Source organism: Felis catus, chromosome D3 (assembly GCF_018350175.1).
Source record: "Felis catus isolate Fca126 chromosome D3, F.catus_Fca126_mat1.0, whole genome shotgun sequence".
NCBI lineage: Eukaryota > Metazoa > Chordata > Mammalia > Carnivora > Felidae > Felis > Felis catus.
Genome location: NC_058379.1, coordinates 1531318 through 1552502, shown reverse-complemented (window position 1 = coordinate 1552502; position 21185 = coordinate 1531318). Strand labels below are relative to the sequence as shown.

The window sequence follows — 21185 nt, the reverse complement described above, 5'->3', positions numbered from 1 at the left end:
GGGCAAAGCCTCGTGCCCCAGTGGAGCCCATGGAACACGACTAAGGAGATTTACTGGCTTCCTTAGAGGATCATGTTTCTCTCCTCGTTTGATGGTTGATCCCTCATGGACAGCCAAAGTTGAAGTTTCGAGGATAAAGGACAAGCACCCCGTCGCCGTGGTGCCTGTCTGCTCACCACGCTGTCTGAGGAGAGCCCGGGGCCCACGTGTGGCAGCAGATGTCAGAGCGGGACCTCAGAGCCCCGGTTCCCCTCCTGGGGGGCAGACGTTGTCAGGGGACATTGATCCTAATGGGGACACTCAGAGTGAAGAAACCTCCTAGGGCTCCTTATCAGAGATTCTCGAATGAGAGTGTGCGTGAGCAACACGCTTGGGACGTGGTAAAATGCAGATGGTCATCCCCTGCCCAGAGTTCCTGGCTGCGCAGGGCTGGAGCCCACACTGGTGATTGGTCATCAGGCACTGCTGGCTGAGAAGGTCCCCTGTGATGCTGATGCTGCTGGTCGGGGAGCCCGCTTTGAGGACCAGGGGTGTCACGCTAGAAGACCAACCTACCAAGCTGGTAGCGGACCCAGTCCTCTGCACCTCCCCAGAGAGCTTGGGGCAAAGGAGTAGGCCCTCCAGCGGGCGGAAGGGGACATTGAGGCGACCGAGGTCAAGCTTGCTCGATCATGTGACCAGACACCTGCCCCCCTCTTCGGTCAGGATGACAGAGACCCCAGGTTGTAAATCAGGAGGGCCCTCCTGCGTCCTTGTTGCTGCAGTCTCACCATCTGGGTGGAAACGCGCTCCCGATACCGTCCCCGACCCCGTGCCAGCCTCCACTCGGGGAGCAGGGATGCAGCGGTGGAAGCAGGAGCTGCTTCCTGGGGCCGTGACGGGGACAACAGGGGACAACGGGGCACACGGTGCGGGGCGAGCACACAGCTGCTCTGGGCGGTGAGAGCTGGATGCCTGGTGGAGCCGGGCTCAGACAGCGGAACCGGTACTTCTGCTGGAAACCAGGGCTGGGGACACTGGCTGACCCGGAGCCAGGCTGCAGGGAGGGCGGGACAGGCCAGGACACGGGGGGGGGGGGGGGGGGGGCGGGGACAGGCCAGCCTTGCAGTATGGCACTGCCTCCTCCCGCCAGGGAAGAGAGACAGACGTGCTCCCTGACCCGGGAGGCCCTTCCTGCCCCCCGGTGCTGCCCTCGCCGGCGTCCGGAGGCTGAGAAGGCCCAGGAGGCCCGTAGCCACTTGTCAGTTTAATTCACGGTGTTTGGGATTCATTACAGAATAATTGTCTTATCGATTTGCGGCTGACATATTTACTGCTTTTGCTTTCAGATCAGAAAAGATGCAGTGTAGCTAAAGCAACTTTAATTATGTGGGTGCTTGGGAATCGTAAGAGTTGCGGGCATTTCAAATACTTTATTTTAAATTCTGGAACATGGAAATGACCGTCCATGACAAAATTTCAGGCCAGCGGGACGGGCGCCCTGAGAAGGCCCTCTGTGTTCTCATACCTCAGGCCCCTTCCCTGCCCCCAGCCTGGCCCCCGGGCGAGGGTCCCCTGTGCACCCAGCCCGCCGGCCGCAGGGTGCGCTTGCTCACACGTCCCCTCTTGTTCCGGAAGCCTCATTCCAGCTGGGACACCTATTTATCTATGACACACTCAAGGAGGAGGTGGTCCTGGAAGGGCACCCTGCATGGGGGCTCGAGAGCATATGGGGACACTGCCGCCCCCACCCACGCATGTCCCGGTGCAGGAACCAGAAGGCCGGCGGGCTGCACGCTCGCTCGGTCAGACAGAGTCCTGGGGCCAGTTTGCGGACGGGAGGGTGCCAGGGCCAAGCTGAGCAGGGAGTAAAGATCCTGCCCTGGGTCTGGCACGTCAACCCCCCCCACAGATGGAACCCGGTCAGGTCTAAGCAAGGCGATCCGAGGTGGTCCCAATGTGCACACGCCCTCGACTCGGGCCACTCTGAGGCCCTCCCAGTACAGGGTGTGACGGTGACCAGGCAGGCCCCCAGCTGCTCGACCTGGCTTCGCACAACCCGGTCAGAGGTCGGAGGCTGTAGGACAACACGGAACCCCCCACCACCTCGGTGTCTGGAAGTTACTATCAGGTGCCGAAAATAACCCGAGGGTTTCCACGGACAGTCTGGCTGGGTCACTCACAACTGCCCAACTCCCTGCCATGGCCCACAGAAAGCCAGGAGGAAGCCTTGGGAGGAGGAGGAGTTCTAGAAGTTTCTAGAAGTTTCTAGAACTCCACCGCGGGAGTCTGCCTTGTGGACTCCTCACACAGTTTCTGGCCGGCGTCTGGCAGACGCTGCCTGAAAACAGGCCCTCAGCCACCAGAGTTATGAGATGTGACTCCAGGAATTCCGGAGAGAAACCAGCTCCTCTGCTATTTCACTTCTTTCCAGAGCATCAGGACGGCCAAGAGCCTGGGGCTCCCCGGGAGAGGGCACCCCCGCATCTGGGGACAGCCCTGGGGGCCCTGACCAGTGGCCGGGGTCAGGCCACCTCCTCCGCAGTGGATGTCCCCGCGGGCGGCCTCGTTCACTCCCTCCACCACCGCTCACTGAGCAGAAAACTGCCTTGACTCGTGTCCAGTTCCGTTCAGTCATTCATTCTCCTGCCCAGTAAGTGCCAATGGGACTCCTGGGAGCCGTGGGCGTGTGTGCCAGGAGCTGGCGTCACAGAGCAGGTGCCAGTGGAGATGCAGGTCCCGAGAGCTGGTCTCACTGAGCAGGTGTCACACACACACTGGGAGGACAGCGGGGGGAACGGGCCGGGTGTGGCCTGCAGACACGGAAGACGGGGTCCAGCCCGAGGAGGCCCGGGGAGGCAGGCAGAGCCACACGGGTGATCCGGGACGAGAAGGATGACGGGCATTCGCTGGCGTTGCTGGATCCGCACGCAACCCACGCCCTTCTAGTAACGGGCCTGCATTTTCCCTGGAGCGCCATCGCCTCTGTGGTTCTGGGCGGTGGGGGCTGGCTCCTCCCTTCAGCTGGGATGGCTCTGTGACCCAAGCCCAGCTAACCGCATCATCAGATTCCCCTGCTGGAGACTCACCCAGCGGCGGACACGGAGCCCTGGGCGGAGCACGACACTCTTGATTTTCCACCTAAATGAGAAAGAAGAGCGCTGAGCTTTCTAGAAGATGCAGGTATTTGTGAGACTCGGATCCCACATGGAGACCCACGGCACGAAAAGGGAATCAGATTTGTGAGACAGAAAGGGAAGACAAAACCGCGGTACTGTCACAGGAGCCCCTGGATCGAGCCACGTCTGAAGCCGTCACCCTCGACGTTTTTGTTATACGAGGCAGTGAATTCTATTATTTGCGAGAGCTGCTTTGAGTTGTGTTTCTTTCTGCCACTTGAGATCGTATTAAGACAAAGACAAACCTGCCTGGTATTTTTCAATGCCATGTCAGGGTCTGCTCGGGGATGGGGAATTGGAAGAAACTCTCATACTAATAACGAAGATTTAAAAACTTGCTCTGGATCAGCGTTTCCCAGAGCTCTTAGTCATTCTGTATAAAGAGCCCCAAGTTCAATAGCACCCTGGGGAGCTCTGGCCTGACCACGGGGAACCTCTCTCTTCTCCTCTTCTAGAGGACACTGGGTTGCTCAGAGATTTTATGAGCTAATGTGTTTATGAATCTCAAACAGGGAGGGAGAGACACGGCACTTCCCAGCCCAGTTGTCCTGGGAGTTTGTTTTGGAGGGCACACACGGAAACACAGCGTCCTCCACGCACACGCACATGCACATGCACACGCACACATGCACACACACGAGAATTTGGAGGTGAAACCGTAGGAATCCAAGTCTATTCCTGGAAACCACCTACTCTGGCTACAGGGGACATGGCGCGTCCTCGGGGCTCTGTCCGTTCGGCACCTGAGCACCCGAGCCTCTCTGTCTGCTCCCCTGCAGTGAAGGGAAGTGAGCAGCAGAGGCTCCCGGCAAGATGCTAAGACGTCTGCAGCGGAAGCCTCACACAGTCGTCCGAGGAACCGTCAGCCTTGTGTCCGGTCAGAGCGTCTGCCTCCCGGACACGTTTTCCCAGCTCAACCACATCTCGGTGCGACATTCTTCCATCTGGGATCCGACGCCCACGCGTTTGCCCCACGGCTCTCCCGCTTGCTGGGTCTCCAGATACTTGGGAGACGGTCTCTGTACGGAGGAGGGGCCGGGTCACAGGGTAGTGGCAGTGACAGAAGGTCTGTCCGAGAAGAGGGTCCCCCACTCTCTGTGGTCTCTGAGGCACGCGGCAGGAGTCCAGCACCTGGCTGAGTGTGTGTGTTCAGAGGCGGGAGAACGAGGCTGAGGAGACAGCCAGCAGGCAAGTCTTGGGCTCTTTGGCCACGGGATGCCTGGCTCTGTTCCCGGGGCTGTCCCAGACCCACTGTGTGGCCTCAAGGAAGTTCCTGACCCTCTTGGAGCCTCCAGGGTCTCCCTATGGAAACAGGCTGTGAATGTCTGGCCCTCAAAACAGCTTTGCTTGGACTCCACAAGTTCTGAAATTATCTGTTAAAGTGTCATACTTTCAGGTGGATCAAGGTTGACCCCCCCCCCCCCTACGACACCAGTTCTCCTATACTCCGCTGTTTTACAGGTTATGTGTCCTGTCTGGTCTTGAGGACACATGGGTGTGCAACCCCATTAGGTGTCTTCAGGGAAAGCATTCGTGAAGAACAGAGCCCTGGTTTTCATAACACGGCCCCATCCAGGTCATCATACCGTGTTGTCACCCTTGCCTTGTCAGCAGCACTTCTATTCCAAATAGATTCAGGCTGGAATAAAACATATGAAACATTAAGGGAGTAAGGTAACGCAAGGCCGGCAGAGACTCTGTGTCACCAACATCCGTCCCTCCTTCCTCCTCTCAGTATGACACCCAATGTCTGATGCTAGCTTACCCAGCTCTCTCCAGACACCACATTTTCCAGAAGCTTTGCAGAGAATACATTTCTGAACATGCCCTGTAGAGACTACATTTCCCAGCATTCCTGGCAGAGACCGTCTTTCCCAGCATCCCTTGCAGAGACCACACTTCCTCCCATCCCTGGTGGAGACCATCTTTCCAGCATCTCTCGTGGTGACCACCTTTCCCAGCATTCCTTGCAGAGGCCACACTTCCTCCCATCCCATGCAACCCTCAGCGATCCCGGGTACAGCATCCTGCCCTGAGCCAGTCCCATGTCCCCTTGTCTAAGGAAGCACCTTGCCTTCCTGGGCCACCTGCACATGTACTGGGAACCGTCTTCAGCCAGCTCTGAGGAGTCCCCAGGCTGGGGCCGACTCCCTGCTGACCACGGCCCCTCTCCTACATTGTTTCTCCAGGCACTGCCATGTTCTTTGTTCCCTTGTTTGCTGCCTGTCCCCCACCGCACTGTAGGGACGATCAGAGCAGGGGTGTCCCCTGAATCCTCCCCAGGTGTTCCAGACTTTAATAAATAACTGCTGAATGAACAAATGAATGAATGAGTCTTTGTGAGGCCTGGGCCATGGTTCTGCATGCGGGGACCCAAAGGTGGGACCTGCCCTGGGGGAACTCGTGGTCTGTGGCCAAAGCATGGGGACAAGGGAGGGGGAAAAATGCAGCAAGGGCACCCAAGTTGTGCCGGCAGGACAGGAGCCAAGAAAGTGTCTGCCCATCCAGATCAGATGACACCAGCTGAGTCGGTGGCCACCAGACAATGTCCAGGATGTGGAACCCATGGGACGTGGGAATTGACCTGAGAGCCAGGGTCTCGGGGGGTCAGGAATGGATCCTGGTTGGTGGGCTGGGGGGACATGGTGCTCACACCTGGGCCACCACCTCAAAGCTCACGTGGAAGGAAACAAGGTGATGTTGGAGGATAAGGAGGCTCAGACCTCAACACTCAGGCAGCACCAGGGATGCCTTGTGGCAAAGGCAAGAACTCAGGGTGTCATTATGTAGCCCAACCCTCCAGCAGGAAACAGGGCCTCGTATGCGCACCATGATTCCTCGGTGTGGACAAGAACAAGGTTAAAGAAACAAGCCAGCAGGTCTTTACCATTATTGCCCCAGGGGAGTTTCCTTCCTCTCCTGCCCTCCCAGGGTGCCGAGAAGAATGAGGATAAAGACTGCCACCTACCCCCTTCTTTTTTAAAAAAAAAAAATTTTTTTAACGTTTATTTTTGAGACAGAGACAGAGCATGAACAGGGGAGGGGCAGAGAGAGAGGGAGACAATCCGAAACAGGCCATCAGCACAGAGCCTGATGTGGGGCTCGAACTCACGGACCGCGAGATCGTGACCTGAGCCGAAGCCGGACGCTCAACCGACTGAGCCACCCAGGCGCCCTGCCACCTACCCCCTTCTACCCCACCTGTCTCTGCCTCTCCCACCTGCCCCCCCCCCCCCGCCACAAGAGTAAGGGAAAAGAAACAAATTTGCCAGTGGCCTGGATGGAACCCTGAGTCCTACTGTGTCTGGGGGGCCAAGCAGAGAGATGGACCCACGTTTCTGGTAACGCAGTTTGAGCTCCTGGATCCGGGCAGACACGCAGCCAGCACTTAGCCCCTCAGGATCGGGTCTGAAGGGACCAGTCGCCCCGTGGAGCCGGTTCAGGGCCTCTGACGATGGGGCGCACCTGTCCTGTCCCAACCACGAAGCCCCTGCCGCGGGCGCATGGGCACCTCGTTCCCACCCTCCCCCTTTGCAATTTCTAGAAGGAAACCTCAGAGAAAGGAAGCCCCGTTTCCTCCGAAACAATCACCCGAACTCCAAACACACTTCTTTCCATCACCCTCTGTCGGGACGCCTGGTTACCAAGGCAACCACGAGACTCACTGCACACTTTCCTTTATTGTTTCCCGAGACTTTATTAAATATTCCTCTGCCTTTCAAGTCCCCCACCCAAGATGGGAGGCATCCTAATGACTGTTCACGGGTGTCTCCCGCTGGAGGGAGCTCGTGTGGAAACACATGCCTGTGTCCTGCCGTCTGTCCAGGCTGGGAACCCGGATGGGGCTGGAGTCTGTCGCTGGCAGTGACCTGTGCTGCCCACACCCGACCCGAAACTCACTTCTGTCTTCCCGGCCTCCCCCACCCCTGGATTCCCAGCCACACCTCCCTCCCTGGCGGCTATTTCCAGTCTCGGGCCGGAGTGTCCTTCATGGGTTCTTTAATGCTATTTAACCAACATGGAGTCGTCATGATGAATTAGGGATCAAACATTCCCTGACCCGAGCTGCTCAGGGGGGTGGGGAGGGGACAGTAAGAGCCAGGAAAGTGGTATCTGTGTGACCCAGGGGTGACGCTTCCTGACGACCCTGTGCCCTCCTGTTGCCACATTCGATTTCGCTTGCCATTGACAGACAGGTCAGGGGGTCAGGGGAAGGTGCATTAGCTGTCCCCTGAGCGCCCCCCCCAAGTCTGTGATTCTTGATTTTATCAGATTATTACTCATGCTCGTGAGCAGTTAAGACAGCGCAGGGGTGTCTAGGATTATGAAAGTGTAAGAACACTCAAGAGGTTCAGGCATCGGACAGAATCTTGTTTGACCTCGAGGTGATGGGTGGCCTTTGACCTCAGCTCCTAGCATCGCACCTCCTGGTTGTAAGTGTTCAGAAGTGGGTTCGGTCCACCTCTTGGGGTGGAGAATCTGGCCCATCAAATTCCTGTCCCTGGAGACAGGGACAAGTGGTCTGGGGACCAAGGACAGGAGACTGACTTTTTCCCACAACCCTTTACACACTTAGATGTTTTCCTCTGCACTTATTATCTGCTTCAAAAATAAAGATACTATTAAAAACACCCAGCCAGATGATGGTGAGGTGTCTGATGAGTGTGGCAATTATAAGACAACCCTGCCAACAACTCGTCTGTGCACACCGCCTGCTGGAACACGGCGTCCACGACTCTCTCAGGAACAGCGCAGCCTGGCCCCGGGGGACCGTGTCAGAGACACATTCAGACTCGTGTCCTCCTTCCCAAACCCTTCTTCATCCCCGTGATCCTTCAGGATGATCCCCTGTTTACCTGAGACGGGCTCGAGTCTCCGGCACCGGTGAACGATGACTCCGGGCACATCGTGGGGCCTTCCGGGGACTATCGCAATGTCGAGCAAAGAGGGTGCCAAACATCAGCCTTCGTCTTGGGAGGAAGAGAGGGAGGCTGACCGTAAGTTCTGCTGCCATGACGAGTGTCTTAGTCCCCTCGGGACGCCGTCAGGACCCCAGAGCCTGCGGACGTACAAACAACGCACACTGGTTCCTCACGGTTCTGGAAGCTGGGCGCCCCAGCTCGAGGGGCTGGCAGATTCAGTGCCCGGGGAGACCCCCCTCCTGGCTCACAGATGCCGTCTTCGTGCTGTGCCCTCACGTGGTGGGTGAGGGCAGGGGTCCCAGGGGTCTCTTTTCCAAGAACACGAATCCCATTCACGGGGGCTTCACCCTCATGACCTAGTCGCCCCCCAAAGGCCCCACCTCCTAACACCATCACCCTGGGGGTTAAGATTTAAACGTGAATTTGGGGAGGACCCAGACTTCCAGACCATGGCGACCCGGGTTTTGTTTTTTCTTGTCTGCAGTCATTTTTTTTTCCACCCTGGCAAACGTCCCTGTGGCATAATTTGTTAGGGCCTTCCATATACTGTGATATATTCACTTTTTTCTTCCCAACTTCAGCGTGCCGGTCACAGGAACAGGAGAAAAGTAATTATTGCGATTGTCTGACAAGGATCGCTGGAACAGACGAACGAACAAATACAGAAGGTCTGTAATTGAGAACACCGCGGTCCTCACGCAGAGCTCCCCGCCGAATTCATCATCTCGGGCGGGTCCGTCCTCACTTCCAAGACCGTGTGCTCCATTTGGCCTCTAGGCGCTTATCACACTCGTTCTGTTTTCATTAGGTCGCTTGCTTGTCTTTCCACAGGACAAACCAATGAGAAATTAAAACCAGCTTAGAAGCACGTGCTGGTGCCATTCAAACGTTTCGGGAAGCGCTGGGAACAAACGGCAGAAAATCTGTGCACGTTGTCACCCCGAAATGAGGTAGGAGGCTGAGTGTTAGCAGCAGGCCGCAGCGGACGGACGTGGGAGGGCAGGGGACTGGCCGCGGGCCGGGTCCTGCCGGAGGGTGGTCCCCAGCAAACCACGCCCCCCAGCACAGAGTCTGCAGCAAGGGTCGCCTGGGGGAACGAGCTGGTGCCTGGGACCCCGACGGACTCAGACGATGGGTCCCCCGGGAAGCTTTGGGGGCACAGCAGAAAAACACAATCGTGTTGTGCTGGCCTGAAGGGAAGCGCAAAGGGAAAGAATCTCTTTCGAGCTGAGGTGTCTTGCCTGCTGGGGGATCAGGAGGCCTTTCCGTCCGGGGCCTCCCTCGGGGCCGACATTTCTGAAGGCAGGTTCAGCCTCGCTGGGCTGCAGTGGGGAGGTGGCCGCACCGGGGGTGGGGGGCGGGGAGGAGAGCTCTCTGTCCCTGGCTTGGGCAAACCACTCTCCCGAGTGGCCTCGTCCTCTGTCCTTGCCGTCTCCCCGCTTCCCTGTGAGGGGACGGAAGGTCCCCACGGGGAGCCGAGGAGTCCTGCTGATCACCGAGAGCAGAGCTGAGACCCACTCATCAGCGACCCCTGGACCACCCAGCTGCACGTAAGTCCCTGGAACTTTCTTTACTCAAGGCCCCACCTTCTCTGCTTGCACTCTTGCACACCCATTTGCATGAGAGTCTGTCGCTTAGGGAGAGAGCCCTGACTGATACCAACAGGCTTTCTCCTGCAGGCGACCTGGAAAGAGTCCCGCTGGTTGGCACCTGCTGGGAATCTGCCTCCACTGCCGGCCGGCCGGCCGTGCTTCCTGGGATGGCCTCACTGACCCCCCCAGGGCCCTGTGATAGGTTCTGTCGTCCCATATCCAGACGGGGAGACTGAGGCTGGAAGGAATTAAAATTCTTGCCTGACAGCCTCTAGCCACCAGAGGGGGAGGCACCCAGGAACGTGCACGCGCTGCCCCCAGCCCGGGCGCCCGGGGGGTCTCAGTCGGTTGAGTGTCTGACTCTGGCTCAGGTCACGATCTCACAGTTCGTGGGTTCGAGCCCCACGTCGGGCTCCGTGCTGACAGCTCGGAGCCTGGATCCCACTTTGGATTCTGTGCCTCCCTCTCTCTCTGCCCCTCCCTTGCTCACGCTCTGTCTTGCTGTCTCTCTCTCTCAAAAATAAAAAAGAATAATAAAAAAAAGAACTACAAATTTAACTCTCTGTGTGCATCTCCTGTACATCATACACATTGAATTCTACACCTCCCATGTTTAAACCTCCATACACCCCCAGACTTTATCAAATTCCTTGTTTCTTTATTACTGATTTATTTAATTTGAATCCAAGATAGTTAGCAGGTAGTGCAATGATGGTTTCAGGAGTAGAATTTAGTGATTCATCACCTACTTACAGCACCCAGTGCTGATCCCAACAAGTGCCCTCCTCAGTGCAACAGGCGGGGGCCTGACCAGGACTGCCTGGCAGGAGGCAGCAAGCTCCACTCCTGTCCCAGTGAGGACTGGAGCCCTGACCGCAGCCCCATAAGCCAGGGAGGGTCCCACAGCTTCTTCATGTTTACAGACAAATGAGACGCCATTTTCCTCCACCAGCAAGAACTAGGTTTCACTCGCTCACTGTTCAACCCACAGTCCTAACTTACGAAAATATCTTCTCCCCACTTCTTAGCACGTCATCCCTATACCACCTGTTACCATGACAACGCACACACCCTAATGAGTTAGGTTCATGAATACCCGACGCTGATGGTGAGAGTCCCCCCAAGTTTCATCCATCACCATTTCACGTTTAGGCTCTCAGCTCTTACGGACTTCTCAATGTTTCCACAACCCTAAATGACCAGGTATTTCCCTCAGAGGCTAGGCCGTATCCATGGGTAACTTAAACCCCGTACACATGGGGAGCGTGCGGGAGGAAAGAAGCAGAAACATCAGCTTTCGTCTCAGAAAATGAGCTCTGTTCCAGGAAGACTCTGCTTTGCAGCAGATATCACAGGGAACAGATGAATTGCATATCCCCTCCTCCTCCACTCAATGCACTTCTCGCTGAGTAATTATTTAATACTTTGTTCCATTCTTAGGAAAAAAAAGTAGACACACACCAGGGCCTGGAGATTAAGCTAATTAGCATCGGGGTGGGACCTCGGCTGCTTTGTGACTTTTGTGTAACAGAGAACAGAACAAAAAGAGCTTCTTTAAACTATTTAATGTGAGACCTCCGCGTTAGCCACCGATTTCTCCAACTCAGATAGATTAAAAGAAATTGGCATCAGCTCTTATTCTACAATGATCTGCAAAAGAATCACTAGATTTCAGATCCAACAGGACAAGGAGAGGGAGACAAGGGAGAGACAGGATTTCCACCCTCAGCCCCATCATGCTTCCACCTCCGCGTTAGCCACCGATTTCTCCAACTCAGATAGATTAAAAGAAATTGGCATCAGCTCTTATTCTACAATGATCTGCAAAAGAATCACTAGATTTCAGATCCAACAGGACAAGGAGAGGGAGACAAGGGAGAGACAGGATTTCCACCCTCAGCCCCATCATGCTTCCTGGAAAATGAGGGAAGCCATTGATACAAAGGTTCGCTGATAACTGGCCTTTCCCAGGAAGCGCGTCCGTGGCAGGCGAGTGAGTGGAGCCAGAGAACAGCTGCCTCTCCCGGGAGCTGGGAGCCTGGAGGTGAACGGCACACCACCAACACCGGCACCGGCACCAGCGCCAGCGACGCCCCAGAGCTGGCCCTCAGGGAAAAAGTGGCGGCCCAGCCCCTGGCGGACTCTCCAGGGCCCGAGTGGCAGGCAGGCGGCGCCCTTCCCCGAAACAGGCTCCGCCCACGCTTCTCCTCCCCCTCGGGCCACGACACGTGTGGTCCAAATCTGCACCATGTGGGCTCTGCCCCTGGGGACCACCAGCCTCCTGGTGGCGGGACACGGAAGGGGCTATCTCCCCGCGTTACTCCGTGGTGCGTGACCGGAGTCCTGAGCGATTCCACCCCAAGGACACACGGCCCCATCCAAGGCCCTGGCGGCCGCTGAACCCGCCTCGGGACCGGTGACGGCAAACTGGGCTCCAAACAAACTCGAGACTCCCTTCCCGACCCGCGTCCTCCGAGGCTTCCCCATCCGGGAGGATGCACCCACATGCGTTCTGCTGTGACAGGCAGAGTGTAGGAGTCCCTGAGACCCCAGTGCTCCCGACCACCGGGAACACGGCTGCTCCAGGACACGGTCCTGCCCCACGCACTGCCGTCCTCCCCGCCTGGCACAGTGACGGCACACAGTGGGTCTCAGCGAGCACGTCCTGATGACAGAATGGGTCCCCTGGCTTACAGGCACACAGTGGGTCTCAGCGAGCATGTCCTGATGATAGAATGGGTCCCCTGCGTTACAGGCACACAGTGGGTCTCAGCGAGCGAGTCCTGAAGACATAATGGGTCCCCTGAGTTACAAGCACACAGTGGGTCTCAACAAGTGTGTCCTGATGATGGAATGGGTCCCCTGGGTTACAAGCACACAGTAGGTCTAGCGAGCACGTCCTGATAATGGAATGGGTCCCCTGGGTTACAAGTACACAGTGGGTCTCACTGAGCGTGTCCTGATGACATAATAGGTCCGCTGGGTTAAAGCACACAGTGGGTCTCACTGAGCGTGTCCTGATGATGGAACAGGTCCCCTGGGTTACCAGCACACAGTGGGTCTCAGTGTGTCCTGACAACATAATGGGTCCCCTTGGCTACAAGCAAACAGTAGGTCTCAGCGAGCGAGTCCTGAAGACATAATGGGTCCCCTGAGTTACAAGTATACAGTAGGTCTCAACAAGTGTGTCCTGATGATGGAATGGGTCCCCTGGGTTACAAGCACACAGTAGGTCTAGCGAGCACGTCCTGATGACAGATGGGTCCCCTGGGTTACAAGCACACAGTAGGTCTAGCGAGCACGTCCTGATGATGGAATGTGTCCCTTGGTTACAAGCATACAGTGTGTCTCAGCGAGTGAGTCCTGATGACAGAATGGGTCCCCTTGTTACAGGCACACAGTGAGTCTCAGTGAGCGTGTCCTGATGACGGAATGGGTCCCTTAGCTACAAGCACACAGTAGGCCTAGTGAGCATGTCCTGATGATGGAATGGGTCTCCTGGTTACAAGCACACAGTAGGTCTAGGGAGCACACGCTGATGACGGAACGTCTGCCCTGGTTACAAGCACACAGTGGGTCTCAGCGAGTGAGTCCTGATGACGGAATGGGTCCCCTGGTTACAAGCACACAGTGGGTCTAGTGAGCATGTCCTGATGGCGGGATGAGTCCCCTGGTTACAAGCACACAGTGGGTCTAGGGAGCACACGCTGATGACGGAACGTCTGCCCTGGTTACAAGCACACAGTGGGTCTCAGGGAGTGAGCCCTGATGACAGATGGGTCCCCTGGGTTACAAGCACACAGTAGGTCTAGCGAGCACGTCCTGATGATGGAATGTGTCCCTTGGTTACAAGCACACAGTGGGTCTCATGAGTGAGCCCTGATGACAGAATTGGTCCCCTGGTTACAAGCACACAGTGGGTCTCAGTGAGTCCTGATGACGGAATGGGTCCCCTGGGTTAAAGCACACAGTGGGTCTCAGTGACCACGTCCTGATGACAGAATGGGTCCCCTGGTTACAAGCACACAGTAGGTCTAGGGAGCACTTCCTGATAACGGAATGTCTCCCCTGGTTACAAGCACACAGTGGGTCTCATGAATGAGCCCTGATGACAGAATGGGTCCCCTGGTTACAAGCACACAGTGGGTCTCAGCGAGCATGTCCTTATGATGGAATGGGTCCCCTAGCTACAAGCACACAGTAGGTCTAGCGAGCATGTCCTGATGATGGAATGGGTCCCTTGGTTCAAGCACACAGTGGGTCTCAGTGAGTGAGTCCTGATGACAGATGGGTCCCCTGGGTTAAAGCACACAGTGGGTCTCAGTGACCACGATCTGATGACAGAATGGGTCCCCTGGTTACAAGCACACAGTGGGTCTCACGAATGAGCCCTGATGACAGAATGGGTCCCCTGGTTACAAGCACACAGTGGGTCTCAGCGAGTGAGTCCTGATGACAGAATGGGACCCCTGGTTACAGGCACACAGTGGGTCTCAGCGAGCCTGTCCTGATGATGGAATGGGTCCCCTGGGTTACAAATACATGGATCTCCTCTTTTGGAATCCTTCGGGGAGGGCCTGGGGCTCAGATTGTCGAAGTCCCAGGGACGGGGTGAGGGTGGGCTCGTCCGGCAGGTGCTTGTCCTGTGCGCCCCTCAGGGCGGGTCCTTTCCCCCCATTGCCTCCGATTTGCTGGGTCCTTTGTGCCGCCGTGTACATGTGATGGGCCCAACCATGCAGGAGAAATTCTAATTCTAGAGCATCCATAATTAATAATGATGGTGTGTTGGCTGATGCAGCAGCATGTGGCATTCAGAACGGCCTCCTGCCCATGCGGCAGCCTCTCAGGACGGAAAGGCCTTCAAAGGGTTCATTCCGCATCTTGCCTTCACGGACCAGTGGCCTGAAAAGCAATTTAGTTGTGCTCCCGGTGAGGCCTCGGGAACTTCCGGTGGCCACTAGATTCCCGCATGTGGTCCCTCACGGACCTCCTGAGCTTTGCCGTTTGGCATATCGCCCCTGGTCCCGGCCCTCGGCCTTCAGTCACCCCCCGCCCCCCAGCCACACACACACACACAGGCATCCCTTCTGTGCCGTCTGCTTCCTGCACGGCCCCCGTCAGGATGTGAGCGCCACGATCACGGGGCCCAGGTCTGCTCACCCACCGCTGTGTCCCCAGTGAGTCCTGGATGAAGGATCTGATGAATGAGTGAGTGAGTGAGTGAACGAATGAATGAGCACTTCAACGGCACGCACACGGCCGGCTCGTGCCCGTGCACAGGTCCCCACGCTCTGGGCCCATGAGCGACCTGGGAGCCGGTTCCATGCAAGCATCTGGCTCTCCCCCATGCTATTCTCTGCGCTGGGAGTCGGGGCTGGGACCCAGGGATCCGCATTATTCACCAGGCCTTCTGGAGGCTTCCAATCTGACGCCAGGTGAGGGCCTCGCCTAGTCAGCCTCGGGAGGGAGACCGCTCTCCCAACAGAAGGGGGTGTGCGACGCTGGGAGGCGGGATCCCGCCCTGCTGCCCACAGGGCCTCGCTCCCCATCAAGTGCTCACCAGGCTCCAAAGGCAGCAGCGGCCCCCCCCTCCCTCCCTGTGCGCAGCCCCTCCCTGATCAGGATCCAGTGAGGACAGAGAGGACCGGCTCTGTGTCCTTCCCGCTCAACCCGAGGAACCGCGTCTACACTGACTGTTTTGATGAGAACATAGAAACACCTCCCAGGAAGAGGCTCTCAGTGCCTGCAAGCAGGGGCTGAACTTGTGTTCACCAGGCTGTGTCCTCATCATAGCGGGGGCGGGGGGGACAGCGCATCAGGACTGGGCCCCAGAAAGTGCAGACGGGATGCGGACCCTCCACCTCCACTCTGCTCAGGGTCCGTTCACAGCAGGCCTGCTGTGCCACTCCAGCATGAGGCCCGGGGAGGAGAAGGGGAAGGTTCCGGGCCCAGGAGGGATGGGTGTGAAAGCCCCAAGGTCAATGCCAGGGGCCAGCTCAGCTTGGGGGCCAGAGTCCCCAGGAAAGACAACACAGCCAGCTCTCTGCCTGCTGTCTCCTGGCTCAGGGGGTGCACAGAGCAGACGCACAACACACACATGCACACGTGCACACACAGGACACAGGCACACAGACACGTACACACATGAGCACAGGCATCCTGGGATGTACCTGCACGTGCATTCACAAGCATGTGCACACACGTGCACACAGAGATACTCACTCACACACACATACAAATGAGCACAAGGACAGACACACATACATGTGCACACACACAGACACACATGGATATATGAACACGTGCGTGTGCACACGCACACACACATACACGCACACACACCTGCTGCAGGAAACACCGTCACCCCTGTGCCGTCTGCATAATCCTGTTTGAAAGGACTGTTTCCTCTCCCTGACTTGTTCCACACCTGCCACCTGCCACAAGCCTCGGAGAAGCCAGGCCCCTCTGGGTGGGGACGGTCTCTGGTTCCTCTGCAGGAACCCGCCATTGAACATCTGGACAGCTGCAGAGCTCGCTGTCCTGGGCACCTCCGATCCCCTGCCTCTGGGAAGGGGCTCCCCATGGATGCCCGGAGCTCATCAAGTCACATCTCGACGACAGTCAGGAGCCTGCTTTTCCCCAAACTGGAGGATTTGCAGCCATAGGACACGGCCTGTTCATTTCAGAGAGCAGAGGGCTCGGCAGAATGTTCCAGAACCTTCTTGGACGAGGAACTGGGAGCTGCTGATGCTGGCAGTAAGGCTGGACAGGCCGTGAGAGGAACATAGCGACCTCAGGCAGCTCTGGGGACACACGGGCACTTGTACAGCGTGGCCCCCATTAGCTCATCCTTGGCGAAGCCCCAGGCTGTGCTCAGAGCTGTCAAAACGTGGGCCAGCCTGTCACTCAGTCAGTCCGTCCACTGGAACGGGGGCAATGCCCAGATGCGTTTGAATCGGGGTGTGTCGGGCGAGGACGGGAAGGATGGTGTGGAGTGTGGCCCCAGAGTGACGCTGTGTCCGTGGAGCTCTGCCCTCCTGATGCGCGGGGTGAGCCGGCAGTGGGTTCGGGGCACAGGGGGACCTGAGACCCCATCCCAGCCGGGCCTGGGTCTGCTGCCTCACGGGGCTCCTTGGGGGGCACTAGAGGGGGCCCTCCTGGGAGGGGGCGGCTCGCCTCGGGCCCCACGCAGTCAACCTGCATGTGCACAGTGCTCCCTGAACAGACCGACCCCCCCACCTTGATCCCGGGGAGGTCAGGGCAGCGGGGCACGTGCAGACACGGACACACGGTGTCCCCAGCACTTGATCCCACGGGCACGGCCACGGCCACCAGCAGCGGGAGCCCCCGGCCATGTTCCCCTGACTGACGCTTCTCCAGCACAGCAGGCCTCCTGTGCAGTGGGAGAGCCCCGGGTCACCGCCACAGGTCTGCGTCTGGGAGGCGGGGCCGGGCCGCTGTGGGGTCCCTGCGGGGCTGGCTCATTCCCAGGGCCCCCTCCGGCCACCGCGGTCTGCTCCCCTCCCGGCGGGGCCCAGTCAGGGACCAGGGGCCGCTCGAGGGGAGGGGCTGCAGCTGGGCCTCCTATGAAAGGCCCTCAGAGAGCCACACAAGGCGGCCTTGTTGGGGAGCAGCCTCCCCCAGCCCGGGATCTCCTCCCACGGGGGCAGGAAGGGTGACCCGGGAACGCAGTCGATGGCCCGCGCTGTGTGGGGTCACTGCCGGTCTATTTCAGGCTCCAGCCTCTGGCCGCCAGCATTGGGCCTGAATGACGCTCTTTGCAGCACGGCCCATCCGCCCTGTGGCCCTCGTGGCAGCTGTCCCCTCACTCAGGGCAAAGGTGACAGATGTGGGCATGGGGGGTTGGAGGGCACAGCTGTGACGTGGACATGGCAGAGGCCTCAGCACCAACGAGGAGGCTCCCTGGGGACCCCGGGGCACAATGCCCTTCCTCTACAACCTTCCGTGGCTCCCCGCTGCCGTGTGGGGAGTCCAAGGCCCTCCTTCCTTGAGGTCGCCCCCCTCATAACCGCCCTCGGTGCCCCCACCTCCTCTGTCCCCTGGGGGAGGCCACGAGCCTCCCAAGGGCAGGGCCGGGCACCCGGCTCCCCGAACCAGGGCGCCTATGACAAGACTCAGCAGAATCCAGGCGCGGCAGAGACAGGCCCAGCTGTGCGCGGGGTGCCGATGACAGTGACACCCGCCCCCAGGCAGGAGGTGGCAGCCATACTCCTTCCCAGCTGGAAAGTGCTGGTCCAGGCGCCCGGCCCCTCGGGAGGTGGTGGGGGCGGCAGCCCGAGGGCCCATGGGTGTGGGACCGGGAAGGGACTCTGCCGGCAGCCAGTCCGACCCCTCCCGGACCACCTGGGGGCGGCGGGGCCACTTGGCTTCGCTGGACCTCAGTCTCCTCGCCTGTGAGATGGGGACAAGAATCCCAGCAGGAGCCTCTGGCACTGCTCTGGGGACCAGGGAGCGAGCACGCGGGGCCCAGTTAGACCGCGCCTGGCACGGGGAGCCCCAGAGCACCCGAGGCTTCCCCCGGGGTCAATGATGACGGGGCCACACGTTCTCTCTGCAGACTGAGCCCTCCCGCCGCTCTGAGCCCACGGGGCTCACAGGACCAGCCGGCTGTCGCCTCCCTCGGGGTCCGCGCAGGCTCCAAACCGCCCGGGTTTCAGGTGCGCCGCGCTCAGGGCAGGACTCGGTGCTCACACCGCTGAGGGAGCCCCCATCACGACGCGGGGCCCCTGCAGACCTGACGCCCAGGGCCGCCTCCTCTGAAGACTGGAGTTGGACGCGGACCCCCTGAGGCCACGGGGTGGGCACCAGCCTTCTCCCCCAGCCCCACCCGTGCCCGTTCTGAGTGTTGTCTGTGTCCTGTGCCCCCAGGTGTGAGGAGCCCTGAGACGGAGCCTGGTCCACGACCCCTCTGCCCTCCTTCCGCACGGTTGTCGACCCGTCCTCACCACAGGCTGAACGGGCCTCCTCTCCTCCTGACCCCTGCAGGCCCTGAGCTCTGGGGCGCCCCGAGGACCGGCTGGGGGGCCCCTCCCCGGGGCGTGGCCAGTGGTGAGGGGGCCGTGGCTGGGAGCGGCAGGATGTTTGTGGCCTCAGGCCCCGGCATGGTGTCTGTGACGGAGCCGGCTCAGAGCAGCAGGACTAAGTGAGTCACGAGGAACACTCTAAAGGCTCCTAGAGATTTGGGGGACCAGGTGTCCGATGGGGAGCGGGTCCTGATGTCACACAGGTGGGCTAGGGAGCCGGCAGAACGAAACCAGATAGACCCGGGCACAAAGGGGAAAGTCATGGCAACCTCGGGATGGGGCAGCTTCAGGCACAGCTTGATCCAGTAGCTCAAGCCCTGGCAGCAGGGCCTGACCTCTCAGGATTCCTGTGCCCACGTCCCCCCACCCCAGGCCAGCATCTCCTCCGTGTGACCTCCACTGAAACGTGTTCTGTCCTCTCAGCAGACCCAGCCGCCTGCCACCCCCGAATTCATCCCCCTGGCCATGGGATGGAATGTTCCGGGGGGAAAGGGCCGGAGTGACATGCCCTCACCTGGGGCTGGGGGCAGAGTCGGCTCCGCCAGACCACAGGGCCAGACTAGGGGCGAGGGCCCCCAGGTAAACCAGCTGCTGTTCCCTGAAGAGGAAAGACCCGCCTCGCTTGGCTGCCCTCCAGGACCCCCGTGGAGCCCTCACACCGGGTGTCCACATTCCTCTTGGGGACACGGGGGCTGCCATCCCCCAGGCCCAGGACGCCCGCAAGCTTTACTCCTCGGGAGCCCGCAGGTTCCAAATGGACCTGATTCCAGGAGAAGGGCGCAAGGACCTCTGCCCCAGGAGGAGGGCTGAGCTCACCTTCACGCACCCGCAAGGTCGCCGTCCCGCCACGTCCTGGGCTGCCCGTCCCTTCTGTCCAGGTCACCCTGGGCTGGCCTCTGAGTGACTGCTGAGCTCACCAGGAGCAGCAGGACAGGCACAGCCCAAGGACGCTTGCTAATGAGCGAGACTGGCGGTGATTAGGGGCTGACAGGCAAATGCTGAGGCTCTCCAAGGTGGGGGAGGAAGCGGGTTAACTGTGTGGGAGCAAGTGGAAGCCTCGTGACCAGAGAGGCTTCTGATGCTGCGCTTCGTCCTGGTAATTAATTGCATGGAAGCTGCTAAAGTTTATGAGGAAAGCGGAGATGATGCAGGTTCGCGGAGTCTCTGGAAGATTCAGTTAATTTATCTTGTTCGGGAAGTGCCTGGGGCTGCTGTTGGAGAGCTCGGAGCAGAGGGGGTCTGGGCGGCCCTTGCTCATTTTCTGCTGCCTGCTGCGTGTGGGGGAGGGGCCTCTGGGCTCAGCAGGTGTAGCCCAGGGCAGGTCCAGGCCTCGGTTTCCCCACCGGGAAGGCGGGTGGGCGGGGAGCGAGGACAGCGTCTGCCCTGTGGGTGTCTGTGGGGTCCTGGAGGAGGTGTCCGGGGAGCATCTGGCAGGGGGCCTGGCCCATCCCCCGCCCCTCGTGTGTCAGCAGAAAGGACCTGGAGATGGGCTGCCCCCAGCCCCCACAGCGGGTGCTGCCTGTCAGGGGCGGGGCCTGAACCTGGGGGAGCCCCTCCCCCCAGGGCCCTCGTGCTGTGTCTCCAACTACTGACCTGCCCATCCACCTCATCTCCTCCCCATCGCCGTGGAGTATTTTAGTTAAAACGCAAACACGGCTGTGGGATCTGATGCCCGGGTAGCGCACACATCGACATTGTAAAATAAAACTGGGACATCACCGTCCTCCGTGCCCCTCGTGAGATTCGAGGTCTCCCGATGGGCCATCCGAGTAAGGAGACAGCAGGGAAATTTCTGGGGTTCCCCCCAGACGTCTAACTCCTATTTCTGCCTTCGTCGCGCCCACACAGGGCTCTGATGCTGGAAAGCACCTTGCCCATTGCTCGATTATACTTTCGGGAACTGTGTATGTACATTTGAAGTTGAAACAAAATAAAGTTCGCGTCTGAAGAGCTCCAAGTGGTAGAGTATTCTTCTGATTGAGGTAAAGACACGTTTTTAGTTAGCGGACTATTCTACGCAACAACATAGACCAAATATTTATATAACATGTATATTTATGTCATTAAAAATATAAAATATATAAGTATATAACATAGATCCACTTTATACAGTGCATGAGATACTATACATAACATAGGCACGTTACATATTTGTGTATTGAATATATCAACATTTTTATAACCATTAATCTTCTAAGAAGGGACAATGCCCATTTATAGAAGTGGGTTGGAGGAATATCCTGTTGCCTAGGGCGCTGCCCGGGTTTTACTCCTGCCCAGGAGGGTGTCCCTGAGGGGATCAGGACGGGGCCTTTGTCCCCTCCTGAACTGCACCGTGACTGGCCATCCCCTGATGCCTGCCACGTGTCAGCTCCTTGGGGTCTGGGACCATGCGAGGACACTGCCCTGCTCTTAGCCACACACCTTCTGCTCAGGGACCTGCAAACCTGCCTTCTCAGGATCTGACCC

At 58.6% G+C, this 21185-nt stretch overlaps 1 long non-coding RNA gene across 2 annotated transcripts; it reads right to left on the bottom strand.

Annotated features, from left to right (window-relative positions):
• Positions 1 to 1226: 1226 nt before the first annotated feature.
• On the bottom strand, positions 1227 to 20434 carry LOC123381223. 2 transcript variants are annotated; one of them, XR_006587983.1, is made up of 3 exons: positions 19533 to 20434; positions 8015 to 8217; positions 1227 to 4797 (listed from the first exon to the last, which is right to left on the bottom strand). It is a non-coding gene; the product is annotated as an uncharacterized LOC123381223 (long non-coding RNA). The 2 variants fall into 2 exon arrangements; XR_006587982.1 differs by lacking the exons at positions 1227 to 4797; positions 8015 to 8217 and adding an exon at positions 11226 to 14574.
• Between the last annotated feature and the right edge of the window lie 751 nt (positions 20435 to 21185).